Source organism: Notamacropus eugenii, chromosome 1 (genome assembly GCF_028372415.1).
Source record: "Notamacropus eugenii isolate mMacEug1 chromosome 1, mMacEug1.pri_v2, whole genome shotgun sequence".
NCBI lineage: Eukaryota > Metazoa > Chordata > Mammalia > Diprotodontia > Macropodidae > Notamacropus > Notamacropus eugenii.
The window spans coordinates 727313246-727334820 of record NC_092872.1 but is presented as its reverse complement, the minus strand read 5'-3'; the positions used below and the strand labels follow the sequence as shown (position 1 = coordinate 727334820).

General features: G+C 40.8%; 1 protein-coding gene and 1 long non-coding RNA gene across 3 annotated transcripts in view; one reads left to right on the top strand and one right to left on the bottom strand.

Annotated features, from left to right (window-relative positions):
* Nucleotides 1-21575, top strand: part of TCF7L1 (transcription factor 7 like 1) — a 224833-nt gene that overhangs the window by 123216 nt on the left and 80042 nt on the right. The gene's annotated exons all lie outside the window — the stretch shown is intronic.
* On the bottom strand, nucleotides 556-20725 carry LOC140522318 (uncharacterized). The gene is made up of 4 exons (XR_011973283.1): nucleotides 20432-20725; nucleotides 14760-14838; nucleotides 13937-13988; nucleotides 556-1020 (listed from the first exon to the last, which is right to left on the bottom strand). It is a non-coding gene; the product is annotated as an uncharacterized lncRNA (long non-coding RNA).

The window sequence follows — 21575 nt, the reverse complement described above, 5'->3', positions numbered from 1 at the left end:
TCCAAAAGGGAGAGATCATTTCTCTCCAGGATGGAGAGAAAGGAGGGAGATCATGAAGGGGTTGTTTGAGCTGGGCCTTGAAAATACCGTAGGATTTGAACAGGCAGAGATAGAGAGAGATTACATTGTAGAAACTCAATAAATGCTTGTCAACTGAGTTTGCACAGCCTGAGCAAAGACAAGAGGGCAGGGAAGTAAGAGGATATGTTCAGCAAATAACCAGGCCAGTGTAATAATAAAATGCTACTTTGGGGCACTTCTCTGAGGGGTCCTTCTGTTCTATATCCATGCATGTGTCCTGGATTGGCTTCAGTCTTCAGGGGAGACTCAGCTGTTATGCGAGGGGTTAACCTCCCTTTTCTCAGTCTCTTCAGATCCTTACACTCCTACCCAAGCATCCTGGAGGGAAACTGTCTCATTTTGGCTTATGTCTATGTCTCCCCAAAAGCAGGGAACAAAAAAAGGTACTCAGTGTACAGTATTAATCAGATATGGAACAGGTATTTCTTTCCTCCACACAAAAGGAATGAGAAAAGTCACAAAAGACTCACAGTGAACCTTGACAAGACTCAAACAATCAGTAATTTATTGCTATTGTAACAATCTGCTTGGATTCTGATCCTTAAATCCCATGGAGTACATCAAGAACTTCATAGGGCCACTGAGTAACCCTTCCACATTTCATCTCAGCTCTGTGCTGTCCAAACAGCTCCATGCCTTCCGGCAAAAAGGGTCTGACTTCTTTCTAATGTCATTTCGTCTTGGTGCCCTGCCCAAGAGTGATGAACTCATTGTTGGGAATGCTTTCTCTTGCCACCGGTCAGCTCCAACCCAAAGAACACTGAGTCTTCAAACTTCTTGAGTTCGCAAGACAACCCCTAAACCTGGATGTGTCCACATTCATTCAACCTAAGATCAAGAAAGGACAAATAGAAACTACACAGGCCACCACAATCTCAGATTCATCTCAGAAGTACATGTGCTATATTCTCCATATGTCCAGGGCAGTCCTGATATCATCTGCAATGAAAAGGGAAAAAACGCTGAGCACGTGGTCTCTCACTCTCTTTTAATTATCCACTAAGTTTTTCTTGCTCAGTAGCCAATAAGAAATTCCCTCATCCAGCATCAAGCCCCCTCAACATTGTGTCACCTAAAGTTTTGCCCATGCCTGGACACTGGCCTGGTTACACCAGTTCAACTGAAGAATTGACTGTGTGATAGGAAATATTATGAGATCAGTTTGAAATGAGTGGCAATGGATCACATAGGTCCTTGAATGCCAGAAGCTGTTGAGGCTGAAGCTATTGGAAATTTACAGACAGTGGCATGGTACAATCCAATCTATATGTCAGGAAGTTTAATCTGTTGACAACAGATAGGGAGGAGGAAACTGGAGGAGGAGAGAGAGTGGAAATAAGGCTGTGACCAAGAATGGCACCCATGGGAGTGGGATGAAGGGGAAAGGTGCAATGAATATTGCTGAGGTAGAATTGATGCACCTTGGTGACATCTTAGCCATATGGCACATAAAAGGGAGGGAACAAGCCCAAGAGACAGTGAGGTTGGTGGCTGGCACCATTAACAGAAATAGGGAAGCCAGAAAAAGGAACAAAATATGAGTGACAGATGAGCTGAGTTTGATGGTAGATATTTTGAACTTAGGGCACCCCAGACCTTTAGGTGATGGTGTCCATGGGATCGTTGGTATTGTGGATCTGGCTCCTGGTAGGAAAATCAGGGTTTGTGTCTGGAACTGTTATATCTTCAGTAGAAGATGATATCAGGTCATTCTGGGATGGGTGTGAACAAGACAGTTAAGCTTTTAGAAATGTCAGGGTCAGAGAACTGGTTTGGGCATCAGCTACTCAGTCCTAGAGGCCAGCAAGTGAGTGGTAAATAAAGGAGAAAGGGCAGTGAGCCATATCTCCAGTGAAAATTAGAAAATATATGTGCTAAATATAAGGTTCATTGAAATGAGTATTTTTGAGCTGGGAGAACATTAGCAAACATTAGTACACACCTGCTGTGTGCAGACTGGTGATACAAATACAACAAATGAGACTGTCTCTGCTCTCAAAGACCTTGCTGTGAGGATCCAATAAGGTACGCCATGAAAAGTGTTTTTCAGACCTTTAAAACACTAAATCAGTCATATCTGTGAAATGACAAGGTTGGATTCAGTGGCCCAGAACGTCCCTTCCAGCACAAATTATGGGAACCTGTTCTCCTGTGAGGACATCTGGGTGGTACAGGGGGTAGAGCGCCAGACCTAGAGTCAGGAAGATTCATCTTCCCAAGTTCAAATCCAGCTTCAGACACTTCCTAGCTGAGCAAGTCATTTCACTCTCTTTGCCTCAGTTTCCTCATCTGTCAAACGAACTGAACAAGGAAATGGCAAACCAGTATCTCTGCCAAGAATGGGGTGCCTAAATGGGGTCATAAAGTATTAGATGCAACTGAAAAACAATTCTTTGATTTCCATCTTCCTGGTTTAGTTGTGCTGACGGTATTAGCAGAATGTAACAAAAGCTGTGACATATAGTTGTTGTGTTGGCTCATTGTGATTTTGGTCTAAGGGAGGTTCCAATTGAAAGAATGGGAGAGCTGGAAAATCAATGTTGTGGATTCTTTAAGCAACAGTAAATATTTATTATTTATTTAGGACCATAGCTGGAAGGGACTTGAGATCCATCTAGTTCAGCCCCATTTTTTTACAGGTCAGAAAATACAGATGGAGATACTGTTACATGCCCAGGGCTATACAACACAGCTAATAAGTTTGGGTTTCTTTTGGAGGTGACTTGCCCAGGGTTGCACAGCTAGTAAGTGTCTGAGGCTGGATTTGAACTCAGGTCCTCCTGACTCCAGGGCTGGTGCTCTATCCACTGCATCACCTCGCTGCCCCAAAGTACCTGGGAGAATATTTCAGCCCAGGTCTTTCTTACGATGCCTTATCCTCTATACCAGAGGCAGCTAGGTGGTTGCTATATATACAATGCTGGATTTGGAATGAAAAAGACATGAGTTCAAATCTTGCCTTAGACACTTCATAGCGATGTGATTCTGAACAAGCACCTTTCTTGTCCTTGATTTTCTCATCTGTAAAATATAAATGCTCATAGCACCTACCTCCCAGGGTTGCTGTGATGATCAAATGAAGCATTGGAAACCATCAAGCACTATGTCAGTGTCAGATAGGATTACCAAACTGCTTAATGAACTGTCATTTTAAAATACTGACTGTATTATGTATAAATACATATATTATAGCTCACTTATATGGCATTTTCTGGGTCACATAACACTTTCTGTTACCTTAGCCCATTTGATGTTTGCAACAGCCCTGCAGTACTAGGGGCTATTATCAAACCCATTGTGCAGATGAGGAAACTAAGGGCCTGTTATGGAGAAGATAAGGCTCTATGGAGGTAGCAGTCAAAAATCGGAAAGCCTCATCATGAGTGATAACAAAATAACATAATGTATCTGTCACCAGAGAGGGACAGTGACAGAAGTAGGGCTCTCCTGTGTTTGCTTCTAATTGAATGGAAATTTAAAGGCTGTAGCTCTTGTTTTTGTTTTCAAGGAAATGGAGAAGGGAAGGAAACGGAGGGTTTGTTGTGTTAGTTTTGGATTCTACAAAATCAGGAAATGAGAAAGCACAGGTTCTCATAGCAGTTTTACTCACTTCAAGAGAAGTGACACACCCAGGGGTTAGCCTTGTGAAAGAACATCTTTCTGTACTCCTTAGCCTCTCACAAAATTTTTGACCCGTTATACCCGGATCATTTTGGAGGTTTAGCTTTTGGCTCCCTCTTTCAAACTGGAAGAAAGAGTTGTAACCACCCACACCCTCCCCACCCCCAACACTAGATTGCAACCTAGCCTTACAGATAATTGCAGTAGAAAGGGGAGGGCCTATTGTGTCAGAGGACCTGAGTTCAAAAGTCAGCTCTGCCCCATCCTACCTTGGGTGGACAATCATGGGATTTCTTCAACATGTCTGAACCTTTCCATCGAACCTCACCTGGTATCTTATCCATAATGGGTGATGGTGCCCAAACTCCAACAATCCTTTGCCACAAGCTAGGAGACTAGCAGGGTCTCTGAGTTGACCACCTTTCTTTCAGTGTGAGATCACTCCAAGTTATTGCCCCATGCTGAAGTAGATACCAAAACTTAAGTTTCCCCAAATCATTTCTAGCCTCACAAACCCAAAAAGAAATGACTTTGGTGGCTAGGGATGGAAGGTGGGTAGGCAGAGAGGTGGGCAACCACTAGGATAGAAATTTCAGTCATTATCAGAATCAGTCATTGTTATGGGTAAATATTTTGGCTTAATTGTCTTTGTTGTAAGAAAGGGTGGGGGTCCTTTTTGAGAAATGATTGTGATATAAAGACAATATATTTGAGAAGAGATTAGTTTTGCTAATTTTTTTTTTTAGTTCCTCCCTTTTAAAACATTATTCATCAAAGACATGGCTCTTTGGGAGTGGGAAAGGGGAGGGGAAGCGTAGTGGGAGAAGTTTGGTAGACCTATAAAACACAAGATAGCAATAAAAAAAAACTTTAAAATATTTAAACTCCCTGAGGGCAGGCAATGTTACATTTGTGTTTTTTTCTCCTTGTGTGGTTTCATATTACCTGGTAAATAGCAGGAACTTAATACATGTATAGTGACTTTTTTTTTAAAGAAAAAAAAATGAGGGGGAAGACAGTCAGACAGACAGAGACAGTGAGAGACAAAGAACAGAGAGATGACCTTGGGAACTGGAGAGAATATATCATTTGTTTTTAGACTTTTAATCCAAATGCCTTATTTGTTTGTCCTTCACTGGGGAAATATTGACCAAAGTAGCTTGATAATGTTACCTGAAACGTTGAGGTATCTATAATCTCATCAGTGTGGCACTACCTCCAAACATGCAGAGTGCAACCCAATCTTGCAGATCATTGAGGTGGAAAGGAGATGAGGATCTTTCATATCAGAGGATTTGAATTCAAAAACCGACTCTGTAACATACTGCCTTGGCCAGTTAGCCTCTCTGTGCCTCAGTTTACCCATTTGTAAAGTGAAGGAGTTTGACCAGACAGCCTGAAATCACTTCCAGCTCTAAAGTTTGGTCTTAGGTTGCTCATTCGGAATGAATGAGATATAATTTGTTAAGTGCTTATGATGTACATAATATAAAATATGAATGCAAAAGTGAAACAGCCCCTGCCCTCAATTCTTAGAAGAGGAGACCCCACTTATAGGAGAGTTGTGCCCAGGAGTTCTCCATATGACTTTGGTTTGTGTCCATGTAGATCCTCTATCTGAGGCCCACTCATCCTAATGGAGGTTTTCCTGTAGATGGGGGCCAGAAGCAGTAAGTATTTATTTGGTGCCTACTATGTGCTGGGCACTTTACAAATATTGTCTCATTTGATCATGATGACATCCCTGCAATTAAGTGTTATCGTTATTTCCATGTTGCAGTTGAGGAAAACAGAGGTCAAGTGACTTGTCCAGGGTCACACAACTAATAATCTAGAGATCTTCTGGTCCAACCCCTTCATTTATAGTTGAAGGAAGTGATGATCAGAGGCAGGGGATGAGTTCCCTAAAATCGCATTGATTATTTTGGAAATAAGTGGGAAAGCCAGAATTTGACTCTCATGACTTCATAGAAACAAGGGCCTTTGTAGTTAGAGCTCTAAGGAATCTTCAAGGTTGACTGGCCCAACCCCCTCATTTTAAAAAATGCAATTTAATTTTTTTCAACAAACAAAAATATATTTTCTCTCCCTTCAACCTCTGCCCTGAACCATGAAAAACAGAACAAAATGAAACAAAAACCTTATAACGAATGTCCAAAAAGTAAATCCCTACATTGGCCATGTCCAAAAACTATATATCTCATTCTTTACCTTCTATCCATCATTTCTCTCTCAGGAAGTCTAAACCCATCATTTAAAAAAAAAAATCACTGGTGCTTTTGTTTTTATTTCATCAACATTTCTAGAAGTACTTTGCCCTCTCCCTCTTAACTAAACATGCCTGTGTAGTTTTAAAAAAAAAGGTTAATATAGAACCTTCAGAAGAGTAACCTCATCTGAAAAAATGTATGTAAGATCCTCACTGATGGTCTCCCACCCATCTCTTTGCACGGAGGAGCCAGCCACCTTATTAAGTTATGTTGAGAAACTGAGGCCCAGAGAGATGGAATGGTTTACCGAGGCTTGTCACATGCAGCAGGATGCTGGAAAATGCTTAACAAATATTTAACAACCAGGTCTTGGGGGGGGAGCGGTGTGAACTTGCACATTTTAAAGTTTAATCTTTTATTACAGATTACACTTTTTTGAGTCTAAACAATTAGCAAAATATCAAACCAAGCCTTGATTTGCAGCTCTTCCATCTCAAGACATAAATACTGATAAAGAAAATTTAGCAATTGGCTTGGTTTGGTCCAAGCTGGTTCCAGCTCAGCCTGGTCACGTGAATTTGGGTCCTCTGATTGGGGAATTCACTTCTCAGCCTGTAATACAGATGGAAAGGCCTAAAAATCCTCAGGGTGTCCAAGTGTGCTTGGGCAGATATTTACTATGTGCCAAGCACTATAAAGAACACTTGTGTTATTTAAGTGGTTTTTTTTAAAGCACTTTTATTTTTCAGGGAAAAAGGTTTCTCATACATCCAATGTCCTAGGCCAATAACATCTGTTAGTCTACGTGATCAACCTATAGATGCTATGGGGCCATTCCTTCATCCTTGGGTCACTTCAAATTAAACCGAGCATTCCCCAACACGGGCCCCAGGGGATAGACTAGATGTGACCCAGCAGGTCTTTTTTTCCATCTTTGACATTTATGATCCCATAATTCTTCAGTCTGTAAAATGCAGCTAGAAACCTTATGGCTGCAGGCTTCCTTGGGAAGTTTCCTGCTTTCAGTGGGACTGGAAATTAAATTGGGGCCATCAACCCCCATCGTGACTAAAACGCTCACCCAACCTCGCCAGGAGCTTAAGATCCAATTCAACAGATCTGCTGGGGAACCCCTGGCCCTCAAAGCCTTACTTCCTCATTTTCCATGGGTCATTCCTACAAAATGACTGACTCTCATCAGGAGGCTTTGGTGTTGCAGGCAGCCCAACCAGATCATTCTTTGAAATGAAAATAAAATATTAATAAAAATAAAATAGTGTGCTTGTCATGGAGTAAGGAAGATGAGTTCAAATCCTGGCCCCTTCCCCTTCTCATTTTCTTATACTTTATACCTGTCTATAGGACTGGGCTGGGAACCAGGAAGATTTATTCTTCCTGTGTTCAAATCTGGCCTCAAACATTTTCTAATTGTGTGACTTTGGGCAAGTCAGTTTGCCTCAGTTTCCTCATCTGTCAAATGAACTGGAGAAGCAAATGGCAAACTACTTCAGTATCATTGCCAAGAAAATCCCAAATCAGGTCACAGAGAGTTGGACATGCCTGAAGTGACAATATACTCAACAGCCCAGTTCTACTGAATCACTGGCCTATTCGCTGTCCTTCAAACACCACACAATGTCTCCCCGCTAAAAGCGATTGCACTAACTGCCCCCCATTCCCCAAATACTCCCTTTTCTTTCTGCCAATTCCTTTCCATGCTTTGATTCAAGATTCAGCACAAATCCCTCTTTCTTCTGTAAAAGGCCTTTCACAGTTTAGCCTCTCGTCCAACCTTATGCTGTGTATACATAGATATTGGCATATTTGTCTCCCCCATTCATATGGGAACTCCTTGTGGACAGGAACCCAGCTTTTACCTTTCTTTGTCATCCCAGTGCTTGGCACATAGTAAATATCTGCCCAACCACACTTGGGCACCCTTGGGACTTTTAGGCTTTTCCATCTACGCTACAGCTAATCTTGTTCGTATGGATGAATTCCTTCAGATCACAGAGTGTCCCCCTTTTTCTGTCTTTCCCCAAGGCTTAAAACTGAATTTAACATACAATAAGTATACATCTTTTCATTCATTCATTTTTGAGTCTGTTTTGCACTAGGTAGACCTCAGGAACCACCTCGTCTTTGCTGAGATTTTTGAGATTCAGTGACTACTTTTTTCATCAGTTCAATTCCGTAAGCATTTACTAAGCACCTACTGTGTGCAGGTACTATTCTAGTTCACTGGGAAAATAAAGGCAAAAACAATTAAATAGTCTGTGCCCCTACCTTTGATAAGCTAACACTGGAAGGGAGGGGTGTGGTCACTTAAATACATTTCACAAGCTAGTCAGTATACCGCCCTGTGATGTCATTGGTCCTTTTTGAAATTATCAACATCAACATTTCAAAGAATATATTTTCTTTTTCTTCTAATTTCTTCACATGACTTCTCATATTTAGGTTATCCATGGTATCCATTTGGAGTTTATGGTGATATGTGACACTAAATGCTGGTCTAAACCTCATTCCCCTCAGGCTACTTTCCAATTTTTCCAACAATTTTTGTCAGAGAGATTCCTTCCCTCCCCAGTAGCTGGTATTCTTGATTTTATCCAACATGTTTCTTTTATGTTTTGCTTCTGCAGTTGTTTACCTGATTTGATCAACTTTTATGTTTTTCATTCAGTACCAAATTGCTTTTACGATTACTTCTTTATAATATAGTCAGAGATCTGGTATTGGACAAAATGAGTTAATATTCATCAAACACTGCATACATACTAGCTATTATCACTGCAGATTCTTATTTCTTTCCACATTTTTAGGAAAGCTTTTGTTTCTCAGGATGGATTTTGGTACCGTTTTGTCTAAATCTCTAAAATAATGCCTTGCTAGTTGGTTTGAGATGGCATTAAATCTTTGATATAGTTATCATTATTATATGTTGGCACAGCCCAACCATGAACAATCTCTGCAATTAAATTTAGTGGCTAGAAGTAGATGTGAAAAAAAATTAGTAAATTTTTTTAAATGCACTAAAGGTAAAAGATGTGCAAAGGAGGATAAAGCAACTTTAATGCTACTATGTTAACTACATGTATTTAGTCCCTTAAAAAATTTTTTGCATAACAGAAATTTGCAGCTTTTAAAGCAATTTTCCTTATTTTCATTGTCTGCACAAATGTTTGTATTTGTTGTTCATTATTAAATTCACGATGACAAGAGTGCTGGACTTTTATTAATAATATTAATAATTATATTTAATAATAATCGTTTTTATTTACATAGAGCTTGCTTTATATCAGAGGTTATGCTAAGCACTTAAAAAAATTATCTCATTTGATTCTCAATACAATCTTGCAAAGTACACGGTATTATTTTCCCATTTTCATTTGAGGAAATTGAGGCAAACAGGTTAAGTGCCTTTCCCAGGGTTACACAGCTAGTAATTATCTGAGACTATGTTTAAACTCAGCTCTTCCTGACTCCAGGCCCAGCACTGTACAATGTGTCATTTAGCTGGCCCCAAGAATACCTAGTTTTGAATATTGCCCCTAACACTTCCTGGCTGTCTCACCCTAGGCAAATCATTTCACTTCTCTCAGACTCAGTTTCCTCATTTGTAAAATGGAGAATATTAATCAGCAGTAGCTCTTCCTCATCAAATTGTGATGTGGACCAGCTGAGATCAAGTGTAACCAAGTGCTTTAGCAATGTCAGGTACTAATTAGACTTTGAGATCTTCCCTTTTCTTTGAGATTTGTGAGGGATGAGTCAGTGCTCATGATCAAATGCCTGTTCCCTTCCTTTTGATGTCTTGAAGGGTATTATTTCCAGGAGACGTGAATGCCTTATGAAAACCTCAAATGCTAAGCTGGAAATTCCAAAATAAAAAGGCACCATGTTGCATCGCAGCATTGTAGATGATACTTGGGTCCCAAGAATCCTCTCGATTCTTCTCACTCCTAGTCCCACTGGTCACTTTTCTTATGCCCAGAGGCCTATCACCTAGAACATGGAGATCCCCCTGCAAAATTCTGCACATCACTGGATCACAAGAGGCACCTTTGCAAAGCTAAACACACTGAGAATTTTCACCTCTTTTCATGGTCTTACTCAGGATGACTCATGCTGATTTTGCCTCTTAACATCAAAAATGAATGAACTTTCATATGCACTATCTCACTTGTGCCAGCTCTGTGAGATTGGTGGGATATGTTTCCTCATTTCTAACTTTACAGATAAGGAAACTGAGGCTCAGAGAGGTTGTGACTTGTCTATGATAGTGGTGGTAATAATAATATGATTTAAGGTTTACAAAATGCTTTATGAATGTTGTCTCTTTTTATCATCACAACAACCCTGGGAAGAAGGTACTATTATTAGTATACTCATTTTTCAGTTAAGGAAATCAAGTCACTTAGATGTTAAATGACTTGCCCAGGGTCACACAAGCTAGTGTCTGAGGCTGGATTTGAAGTCCAGCCTCTCTGACTTTGTTCCAGCACTGTATCCCCTGCATCATCCCAGTGCCTCACCCTGTGCCCCATTGGGACATAAGGAAGGATTAAGTTTCCTTCATCGTTGGAGTCAAGTACAGTTATCCCTTCCACATCACTACTTTCCCCATTGTGCTTCTGATATATCAAGGGTTGGCATAAGAAATTAAATGGGAATTTGGGGGGAGTTTTGTGGAAGCGGGAGACAATATACGAAGGACAGTAGATGATACAGAAAAGGAATTTTTTTCTTTACAGTGATCTACATATAGCCTGTGTCCAAATACTTAACCCAAATTTTATAATAAGGTACTATAAACACCCCATAAAAGAAAAAAAAATTTTGACCTCTTCTTTGGTGGGAAGGCAGATTTTCCAGATCTTGGGTGTGCTGCTCCTCTAATCCCACTGATATGGAAGGGATAGCTGTATACTCTGTCTTCTGCATTTGGTATAGGCAGAGGACAGAGTGTGGGTCTAGAGTCCAAGTTTGTTGTTCAGTTAATTAGTTGTGTCTGACTCTTTGGGATGCCATTTAGGGTTTTCTTGGCAAAGATAATAGAGGGTTTGCCATTTCCTTCTCCAGCTCATTTTACAGATGAGGAAACTGAGTCAATCAGGATTAAGTTATATGCCTAGGGTCACAGAGCTAGTAAACATGTAAGGTCGAATTTGAACTCAAGTCTTCCTGACTATAGGATCAGCACTCTATCCACTGCACCACCTCACTGCCCCTGAATCAGAGGACCTTACCTTTGACACCGCTCTACATCTTATCTTCATCATCTGTGAAGGGAGAGGGTTTACCTAAATGGTCTCTGAAGTCTTTTCCAACTGTATCACAATAATCCAAGTATATTAGTCCTAAAGAGTAGCTTGAGGCACAAAAAATTTAAGGGACTTAGCCAGGATCACGCAGATCGCTAGCACAGTGCCTGGTACATGGTAGGTGCTTAATAAATGTTTGTTAAATTGAATCAAATTGAATAAATAACCAGGGGTCTAGTAGAGTCAAAAAACATTGTCACTTCTAATAAACTTGCGGAAAAAGGAGGCTTCAGCTTTTGTTTCTAAACCAGAGTCTCAGGAAATTTTTCTGACTGACTACAACATCTAGCAATCCTTGTGCATTTTTTGATGCAGATGTTATGAGAATTAGAATTTTTTTCATTGATTGATTTCACTGAGTAGGACTCCTTACTCACTGTCACCCCTCAAACCCTGCCTTCTGCACCTCTTAGAACCTTCCACTCCTCTATTTACCCTTTTGAAGAGCCATATCAAGGGTGAGGTCAGGCTAAGCAAACAATCAACCACTCAATCAACTTGCCCATGGATTGGGGGAGACTGAGACAAACAAATGACTTGTGCCCCTACCACCCTAGGCACAATGGTCCATCAAGATAACTGTGCAGGGCCTGGCAGACCTAGTTTTGGGGAGACCTTATTTCCAATTCTCCATAGTGACTATCTATGTTGGTATGAACAAGTTGTCCAATCTCTCTTAAACTTGATTATTTCATCTGTAAAATGGGCACAAAAATGCCTGTAGTTTGCCATGAGTTCTAATGAGGTGGTAAAATCACCACTTCCAAGTCCTGACCTCAAGTACCATTCTATAATTATTCCAAGAGTCTGTGTCTTGTCTCCCCATTGAGACCAACTGATAGTTCCTTCAGAGTCAGCTGTTCCCTCATTTTGCTTATCTGTGTTGCAATGAGCACAGTTCTAGGCACAGAATAGGTGCTTAGTCACTCTAAGTTCCAATAAAATCTGGCTTTTTGCTATTGGTCCAACCCCATGCTCCATTTTCAGATAGAATCATTGCTTTCATGTTGGCCATCACTCCCCTTACCTGGAATGCTCTGCCTCCTGGTTTCCCTGGCTTCATTCATGACTCAGCTTTAAGGCTTTTGCTGAAGATCTCTCCCTGTCCCTTCCCTTCTACTTACTCAGCACGTCTTATATGTACACAGTTGTTGCCGTATTGTCTTCCCCACTACAAATAGAAACCTCATGAGGACAGGGGTTGTTTTTGCCCTCCTTTGTCTTCTCTGGGCATAACCAAGGGTCTGCTCCATCGTAAGCCTTAATAGACTGCTGTATGACTGAAGGCCTTGACAAGTACTTGCTGAGTTAGTTTTCACAATTGGCTATTCTTTAAAATAATCCAGTCCTGCTTCTTTTTTAGCTATTTATTCCAGCCATCACATTTCCACTGTCTGATTGGACTTCCTCTCCTTGTCTCTAACAGTAAACAGAAATTCTGGTGCCCCCAGACAAGCCCCACATGCAGGGGGCCTTCAAATCAACTTTTAAGCACACATTCGGCGGGGGAAGGGGAGAGAGGGTAGGTCTGGGGAACATCTGGCAGCTTCCTCTTTTAACTTCATATTCTTGCTAATTAGGTGGGAAACTGTTGTTTCTTCTGGCTGAAAAAGTACAGGTTCTGTCAAGCACCCACTGAATGTTGGTGCCCTCAGGCAAAGCTACAGTCACCCTGCCCTAGTCATGGCTCTGCCCAGACACGATTCCTAGTTTTGGAAGGTTGGTCTTTCCTTCCTTTTTGGCTTAGAGGAGACTACTGCCCTCCATAACCCCGATTCAATGGTTCGAAAGGAAGGGAGTGGAGGAGGATGCATAGAGCCAAGTACTTTGGCACAATGAACTTGGCTTTCTCAGTACTCAGAGTCCCACAAGGAAATTATAGTGATAATAATTGTATTATTACTGTTGAAGAATATTCTCATCTTGTTTCATAATATTCATATAGAAGCTGTCCTGGGACAAAGTATTATCCTACTTTTATTCTTTCCTATTTAGTGATCTATGGGCTCTTGCATAGGTGTTTAATAAAAGCATTAAGGTATAGTCCTCCCCTCTGAAGGCTCACTGAGAGAGTGCCACCCTCTGCCACAATGAGGGATCAGACAACAGAGGTAATGAGTATCTCAACTGTCCCCACCTGGTTTGGATTTTTCCTGGTAGATCACTAAAGTTTTTCGTTCCATGCAGGTTGGAAACTATGAGAATTTGACTTACTGACATCCATTGATGACAGCATTCTTTAATTTTTATGGATCAATGTTATGTACAGGCAATTGTAAGCAATAATTCAGTTTGTGATGATTATTATCACCATTAGAGAATATACCTTAGAATAGCAGCGTGGCATAGGGCCCTGAGAGCTGGCTTACCGGTGAATTCACAAGTCCGCCTCTGTCAGTATCCATGTATTTTTGTATTTTCTTATAAAGAAATTGCTATTCATTATCCTGAAGTTATATGGTTATTATAATTAATATTATTATAACATATTATATTATAAGAAATGTATTAGAAAATTTATGTTATATTATGGTGTTATTAATAACTGCATTATATTTATGATTATTATTATAAGAATTAATTTTTCTAAACCAAAGCTAGGAGCCTTTTATGGCAAGACAAACTAAACATCCTTTGAAGTTGAAAGACCTCATTACTTTGGAAGTCAGAGTTTCCAGGTTCAGACTCCTTCTTTACCTGTATAGCCTTGGGCAAGTCACTGCCATTCTGGGGGCCTCATACTCCTCCTCTGTAAAATGATAAGATTGGAATGAATGATCTCTAATATCCTTCCCAACCTATGATCCTAAATTTTTAGTCATGGATGTTGAGTTAGCTCTAAACTCTAACAGTTCAATTCAACGTGCTGCTGATTAATAGGAATAACTTGTACTTATACTCTGCTTTAGAACTTTCAAGGTACTTTGCATATCTTGTCTCATTTGAACCCCTCAACAACGCTATGAGTGAGGTGCTATTATTATTCCCATTTGGCAGTTGAGGAAACTGAGGCAGAATTGAGTTCAGTGATTGTCCAGGGTCACAGAGCTAGGCAGTCATTCAAGCAATATCTACTTATTAAGTGCCTGGTATGTGTTGAGCACTGTATTAAGTGCTGGGGCTGTAGTGTTTAAGGTAGAATTTACACCCAGATCTTTCTGGACCCTAAATACAGTGCCTAGGCTACTTTACCCTCCTGTCTCCAGTTTCTTTAGCAAGTGAGGACTCAAGTCTTTGCCTGATGGACATTGATCATTTCACTCCTCTCAATTTAGCTGGTCCATCCGTTGGTAAGCCTGTGCTAAATCAGTTGCTTCCTCCAGTTGTTACACCACAACTGTTCTCCTGGACAGCTGCAGCCTTTGTTGGAGGTAATGCTCTCCCAAGTCCAGGAGCCGGGTAGGAAGACTCCAGTGTAAATTCTAGTCGACTATTACTGATGGAATGTAAGTGCAAGAGGAAAATCCTGTCGTACGTGCTGAGTTGGCTGCATGAGGGTATTGATGGTATGAGCTTTTACCTTAATCCTGAGGTGAGGTCACTTTGACATGGAATGGAGCAGCCAGTTGTTTGGTCCATGGAGGAAGCTTTGGGTCTGCCTATGGGATAGGGAGATGACAGATGTTTTCACACATGTGGGCAGAGTGAAATTTCAGCCACTAGCTGCTCCTGGGCTTTTCAAAGTTAAGTGGTACCCTAAGCTGTCTTTCAGGATGAGCCAGATTTGAAAGCAATGATTTTTTAAAAATTAATTAAAAGCAGTTACCTTAGTTTGTAAGTTTCAGGGAAGGTACTGATCTGCAAAGAAAGGTTCCCTCATTTGGGACATCCCTATGCCAGTAAAATCAAAGGTTCAGGAACTATCCTTTTTAATATTGGTTCTAGGTAGATGAAGAGTTGAGATTACAACTATTCTCCCAATCACCAAGCTTCACAATCTCCTAGTCATTCTTCCTTGCTGTGTCCAATCAATTGTCAAGACCTTTCTTACCTCCCTCCCCATATCCAATCAGTTTTCAAGACCCTTCTTCCTTTCTACCCATAAGCAATCTGTTGTTAAGACTTTTATCTCCTTCCCCATGCCCAATCAATTGTCAAGTACCTGCCTGCCTCTCTTCCCGTAACCAATCTGTTAAGACTTTTCTTATCTCCTTCCCCATGTCCAATCAATTATCAAGACCTTCTTCTCTCCTTACCCATACCCAATCTGTTAAGACTTTTCTTATCTCCCTCCCCATGTCCAATCAGCTGCCATCTCTTGCATCTATCCCCTTCCTTAGGTGAGTTGTGCAGGGACACATGACTACTAGGTGTTTGAGGCAGGATTCAAACCCAGCTCTTCTTGATTTCAGATTAGATGTTCTCTCCACTGTACTGCCTCTACCCAGCAAAGAAAAATTTTTAAAAATTGATCAAATCCTGTCAATGAACAGTTCTTATCTGACTGGTTTATATTTGCTTGCTTGCTTTTTAATGGATTGCAAGTCAATGGTATGATTTGATAACTAAAAAAGCAAATCCATCTTGGGCTTCCCTTAGACAGATACAAATCTATAATCTCCCATACATACACACAGCTTTCTGAGTGGAAGAATGTAAAGTTCTTTATCAGTTCTCCATCACAATTCATTGATTTTCTGCTTTTTAGTGTTGTTATTTCGGTTATTGCAATTGTTTGTTGTCTATTCTGTTCTTGCTTTTTCCATCACTTCATACAAGTCAAATGAGGTGTGCCACGTGAAGTGCTTAGCAACCTTTAAAGTGCCAGCTGTTATGTCTTCCCATTTTTCTCTGAATTCCCTACATTCATTTATTCTTATCATGTAATAGCCTTCTGTGACTTTCACATGCCACATTTTGTTCATCCTTTTCTGATCAATGATTTTCTCATTTTACTTCCACTTTTTTTGGCTGTTACCAACTTAGGTAAATAAACAAGCATTTATTAGGCAATGACTGTGTGCCAGGTACCATGCTAATAATTTTAATCATCTGTTCCATGATTTGATCCTTCACTTTGATGACTTAATTTGTTTATGTAACACATTACAGAATTACTGAATTTTCAGATTAGAAGATGCCTTAGTAGCCATCTAGCCCAACCCATGCACAAAAGAAATTCACATGGTAATATGTTTGACTGGAAAATCTTTGATGAAGGGGAACCCAGCACTTTCCAAAAACACTGCTCTTAACATTGCTATACACAGGACCATTCTTGTTTTCCTGATTGCTTTGTTGTATGTGGCAAGTAGTGAGGGTCTCTGAATCAAATAGTGGGAATAGTTTTGGTGAATTTAATTGCATAATTCCAAATTGATTTCCAGAGTGGTTGGACCAATTGACAGCTGTACCAAAAATGTATCTGTCTTCCCACTGGAACTCCAGCATTAACTGTTTCCATTTTTAAAAAGAAACATCTTGGCAATTTGATGGGTGGGAGATAAAAAAAACTCAGCAAGAGAATTGCTTTTCCTTTGCTTTTCTAATGGAATGGCCAGGCTGCCATTATATGGAACCAAATCATGGCTGGTTCCCAAATAGAAACACTACCATTCTTGCCCAATTCATGGTAGTATCTTTAGACAGAATTAATGACTACCTTTTAAGGATATGATTTTTAAAAATTCTTTAAAAAATTTTTTAAGGACGTGATTCTAAAAGTTTCTTTTGTTACCAAAGCAATTCATTCATTGGTGGTGTCATGACCAAAAGATGGCAATGACCCTTTATTTGTCCCTTCCATTTTCTCCCCAGTATGACTGAATCTTTTTAAATGTAGTGTCATTTTATGAGCTATTTAATAGACTCCAAATTCATGGAAAAATACTGTCTGTGAAGAATAAAGTTTCCTTATGAGGACGCACCCAAATGTTTTCAATTTTTTATAGTAACTGTTCTTCTTGTTCCATTTCTTTCCCTTGATATTACTGGTTATCTTCTTAAAGGATGACACATAAGTAGAAGAATGTTTTATGGCCTTCTTCCCATGATAAAACCAGTATAATTATTCTGAACTAGAACCCAAAAGTAAATTTCCCATGTCCTATTAGAAGAAATGATTGTTAAAGCTAGGATTTTTCCCTGTCTTCCATTCTTTTCCCCAGTATATTCAGATCTAGGTGAAATTCTAGAGCTGATCTAGTCCAATACTCATTTTACAAACAGGAAATTCAGACCGAGAAAGGTAAAGTATCTTGTGCCTGGTTACTCAGGTAAGGTATCAAAGACATGATTTGAACCCAGGTTCTCTGACTATTTGGCCATCAGAGTCGATCACTGATTGTGAAGAGACCATGGGTCATGAACCTCTATAGTGGCCTGGTAACACCTAGAGAGGCATTGCCTCAGTCAAACTGAGACCTGTTAAAGACCTTAGCTTGAAAAGGCCAAGGTCCCCCACTGCATTCTGGGCCATCTCTAGTCATCCATATCTGGCCACTGGACTCAGATGGCTCCAGAGGAGAAAGCGAAGCTGGTGACTTTGCACAGCCCTGCCTCACTTCAATCCAATTCACTGGCATGTCATGGCATTACCTTCCTAATGTCATGGTCCTCTTTGACATCAAAGAACCAACAGAAGATTATAGACACCTCAGAATAATATTTTGCTACTTACATTTGCAATTGAAGGAAATGCTAAATTTCCATTAAAGGTTAACAAAAACAAAAATGTAATTTTTTTTCCTATCTAAGTATACAGACACCCTCCTTCACCCCCTCCCCCATACCGCTGAAATCTATCCATGGTTTAAAAAAAAACCAAAACAGCTCAAGGTCATTTTATCCCTCTCCCATTTTCTACATGTGGCACTTGACATAAGGAGTAATAAAGTCCCTAATATTAGGAAGGTTAGAAAAACCTAGACAGTGGGCCAACCCTCTTCAGTTAAATCAGATCATATTTATAAAGTGCTTAGCACATTGTCTTTGAAACACAGCAGGCACTTAAATGTTTGTGCCCTCCCCCTTCCCTGTCTTTGTGCATTTTTGAGGGGGTCCAGACAAATATTGTCATCATCCTCCAAATGGCCAAATTTAACCTCCTGCTGAAGTTATGAGAATTTGAAAATGGGGCCTCGCTATAGCATGACTGTCTCTTGTCTCTCTTTCCTAGAGTTCTGTGGAATCAGGCATTTGAGCTGCTGCTGAATAGCATTCCTTTGTGAACATGCAAATCCACATTGGTTGATCCCTCATGTGGCATGCTTGGATGGCATTTCCCAAATGTGTTATTTGTTACAAAAGCTGCCATATTGTGGGGGGCCAGGGTGGGATGGGGTGGTGTTATGAATTCCCCAGATGCATTGACCCTAATTGCAACCATACAGGTCATTCTAGCCAGGCACAGACATTTTAAATGCAGAAAAGGCTCTGAGGTCAGTTGTTCCTCAGTAAATATAATGAGATTAGAATCTATCTCTAAACACTGGCCACGGAACCTATTATTCTCTGGTCTGCTCTAATATTGAGATATCAATGTATTTAAAGGGGTACAAAAGGGGATCTGTCCCCTCAATGACATTACCTAAAATACATTGCTTTAAAAATTGGAGCTAGACAAAAATAGGACTTCCAAAACGCTGATTGTTAATGAACTCCAAACATATTTCTCAATATTTTCAAATTAGAATGGTCTTATGATCCTTTCCTTTCCTCAATGGGGCATAGCATGGATTTAGTGGGTAGAGTTTTAGACTAAATTCTGAAACACCTGGGTTCTATTCCTGTACATCTTGCTTATTGCCTGTAAGGCCTCAGTTTTCCAATATGTAAAATAGGGGGCCACATTTGATGGCTTCTGAGGTCCTATAGTGCTCCAGTTCCATAATCCTGTCTCACATTTTCTAGCACTTTCAGGTTATTACACAGCTAGGTGGTGCTATGGATAGATTGCTAGGCCTGAAGTTAGGAAGACCTGAGTTCAAATGTGGCATCAGATACTTCTAGCTATTTGACCCTGGGCAAGTTAATTAGCCCTGGTCTGCCTCTGTTTCTTCATCTGTAAAATGAGCTGGAGAAGGAAATAGCAAACCATTCTAGTGTCGTGGCCAAGAGGCCTCCTATGGTTGTTGAGAAGATTCAAGGAGAAAATATTTGTAAATAACACTCAGCGCAGTGCCTGGCACTTTGTGGGCACTCTATAAACGCTGCTTCCTCTTAAAGTTGACAGATCCCTTTATGTGGACTAGCTCTTTAGATTCTTTGCTTCTTGTGTGAACACAGCAAGTTACTTGACTTGAGCCTCAAATCCCTGATCTGTTCATTGAGGATCATAATCCTATAGTCAGCCAGCATTTATTAAGCACCTACTGTATGTCAGCACTACAGATACAAAAAAAGGGGGAAAAAAGTGCCTTCTGTCAAAGAGCTCACAGGCTAATGAGGGAGTCAGCAAGTTGTTGAAAGACTCCAGTGACATGAGGAATACAGAGCTCTTGGCCAGTGTGAGCATGTTCTAAAAGATGGCTGTTCTTGGAGTTTAGGATTTGTTTCTTTGTTTTGGTGCAGAACTGTGATGGATTGCAAGTACAGGGAATTAACTGCCAGTGCAGAGGCCCCCTCCCCCAGTTCTAGCTCAGTATCTCTGTTGTTACTTAACCCCATGTATCCATCTAGGCTGGTGGTCCTACAAGGTGAGAGTCACCATGGCCACTCCAGCAGGATGTGGCATAGGCAGGACGAGAGCCCAGCTCTTCTTTCTTTCTTTCTTTCTTTCTTTCTTTCTTTCTTTCTTTCTTTCTTTCTTTCTTTCTTTCTTTCTTTCTTTCTTCTCCTTCCTTCCTTCCTTCCTTCCTTCCTTCCTTCCTTCCTTCCTTCCTTCCTTCCTTCTTCCTCCCTCCCTCCCTCCCTCCCTCCCTTCCTTCCTTCCTTCCTTCCTTCCTTCCTTCCTTCCTTCCTTCCTTCCTTCCTTCCTTCCTTCTTTTACTCTTTCTTTCATTAATTGGGGGAAGGAGAGAGGGAGGAAGGAGAGAGAGAGAGAGGAAGGATGATGAAGAGAAATAGCATTGACTATGTGTTAGGCCCCAGACTAAGGATGCACAGAGAAAAAAAACTAGACAGTTCCTGCCTGATGCAGCTTACATTCTCATGAGGGGAAACAGCAACACATAAGGGGAAGCTGTAAAGGGCTGAGGGAAATATTCAAGAGACTTACAGGTCTGGGCCTGGCCAAATGCCACAAAAGCTCACCTGTCAAAGCCTAGGGAGCCAGTGGTTGAATCCATCTTATCTTGGGGAAGGTGGTGGTCCAGAGTAGGCATGGAGTGGACGCAGCCCAGAAGTTCAGAGGGTCTGGGTTTCCAATCCTTAGATGGATCGACCGTATTCCTAAATTGCTCTGCCGTCACCCAGACTGTGTTGGAGTGGGTGAGTTGGGTTAGGATCCCACTAGGGGTCATCATTAACTTAGAGCTGAAGGAAATCTCAGAGGCCTGACTAGTTCAATCACTCACGTATACAGAAATAGAAGGCGGGACACAGAGATGTTCCTTGCCATGCCATTGGTCACATAGCTAATGAGTCATAAAGGTCCTTTGACTTCATCAAAACCCAGAGTTCTTTTCCCCAGGTCACTGCGCATACACCCCCCCACCCCCCCCACCCCGCTTCATTACCATGCATATTAGTTTTGGGAGGGGGCAGACATCTAGATTGTTAATGTGTGTTCATCCTTCATTGCTGAAGAACACCATGCCATCAGAGAAATAATGGCATGACTTGCACTTGACTTTTGTTTTTTTGAGTGAGGAAGGGCTGTGCAGGTCACCAGCCTCACTTCTTTTCCAGAGCCATCTGAGCCATCCAATCCAGTGATCAGATATTCATCAGGGTGACTGGAGATGACCCAGGATGAGGCAATTGGGGTTAAGTGACTTGCCCAAGGTCACACAGCTAGTGAGTGGCAAGTGTCTGAGGTGAGATTTGAACTCAGGTCCTCCTGACTCCTGCACTGGTGCTGTATCCACTGCACCACCTAGCTGCCCCACCTCTCAAGATTGCACAAAAAGAAACTGCTTTATTGTTCTCTAGTATGGACCAAAAATTTTTATAAAGCAGCTTTTGGACTCCATGAAGAGTGATATCTGATAGCTCAAAAAGGATGAACCTGAAAGAAGAGAAAAGCCTTTGCCAGCCATTTTTAGACTCTACACTCGTATGTATTACAAGTATGACAAGGCTTTATCCAGTTCTCATGGAGTGGATGCATTAAGTTCCTTTTTGAATTTCAGCATGAATCCATTCCCTTAATCAAAACGTCACAAACATAAGTCAATGGAAATATAGTAAGTGGGCAAGAGCTTTATCCCCAGAAAAGAAAGTATGCCTTGTGTAT